Source organism: Episyrphus balteatus (genome assembly GCF_945859705.1).
Source record: "Episyrphus balteatus chromosome X unlocalized genomic scaffold, idEpiBalt1.1 SUPER_X_unloc_1, whole genome shotgun sequence".
In the NCBI taxonomy this organism is placed as follows: Eukaryota; Metazoa; Arthropoda; class Insecta; order Diptera; family Syrphidae; genus Episyrphus; species Episyrphus balteatus.
Window position 1 is genome coordinate 8490 of NW_026605125.1, and position 1511 is coordinate 10000.

The following is a 1511-nucleotide window of genomic DNA, read 5'->3' on the forward strand; positions in this document are numbered from 1 at the left end:
ATGATAGATAGACTAATGGAAGTCATACCAGAACCATGCCCTTATCAATTTGGCTTCACGCCAGGACGTAGTGTTGAAGATGCATGGTCTCACGTGAGCACATGTGTCAGGGGCTCAACATCTAAATATGTTCTAGGAATATTTATTGATTTTAAGGGCGCTTTTGATAATTTAGAATGGTCTAGAGTGGTAGATAAGCTGGCGGCAGTTAGGTGTAGGGAATTAACGCTCTGGAAGAGCTATTTTACCGATAGAATGGCATCAGTCGTTGGAGCGCATGATAGTGTGTCGATAGGGGTTGTGAGAGGTTGCCCACAGGGGTCAATAAGTGGGCCATACCTTTGGAATCTCATGATGGATTCTCTAATAACAGAACTTAGCTCTGGATTTAGCACTGGTCCTGACGACCACCACGGCCCTTATAAGTGCAGTGCTTTCGCCGATGACTTACTAGTATTAGTCGAAGGACAAGCACGACGAGCACTGGAAAGTGAAGGAAATTTCGTATTGGAAAAGGTTCGTGCATGGGGAGAAAGTGTAGGTGTTGAACTCTCTATCGAGAAAACGTCTATGATGCTCCTCAAGGGAAGTTTGTCTAATAATCGGCCTCCGTGCGTTAGGGTTAATAGGGGTGCTGTCTCGGCTGGGACTAGCATAAAATATGAAAAGGTCGTTAGATACCTCGGTGTTACGGTTGGTGAGAGAATGAATTTCCTTCCCCACTTGGGGAAAATTAAGGAAAAACTCGCCATAATGGTTCCTACTGTTCGTCGTATTTTGCGAAGCGAATGGGGTTTGTCGAGAAGGGCAGTCTGCATCATTTATAATGGTCTTTTTGTAGCGTGTGCCACCTTTGGGGCATCAGTATGGTATGACGTTGTCAAACTGGAGGTAGGAAGGAAGATTATTCTCTCGGCGCAGAGAATAATGCTTTTAGGTTCAATTCCTGCGTGCAGGACAGTATCTACGGAGGCTTTGCAGCTACTTGCTGGTGCTCCCCCGCTTGACTTGGAAGCTATCCGGCGGGGTATTGCCTACAAATTGGGGAAGCAACAGCAATTATCTGTTTCAGATTGGGATGAGTGTTCTTCTTGGAATAGGATTAGAACTCGTAGGGAAAGAAAGGAACTTCTGCTTAGTTGCGTCTTTTCTAGGTGGCAAATTAGATGGTCTGGTAGTGAGAAGGGTAGGGCAACCTATGAATTTCTTCCAGATGTTAGACAGGCGTCGAACAGGGAACTTCCAGGGCTCTCTCTCCGCATGTGCTTTTTGGTGACAGGTCATGGTTCTCTTAATGCATTTCTGCATCAGAGAACACTGGCTGAATCCCCAAACTGCATATGTGGTGAGAGGGAAGATTGGCGGCATATTTTATTGAATTGTCAACTCTATTCTCATCTCAGGGATATTGCTAGTATGGGCATTAGACAATTAGGTGACGAGTTTATTTTTAATGAGGTGTTATTCCATAGGGATACAAGAGAAAGTTTTGCAGCTTTTGCCAACGGAGT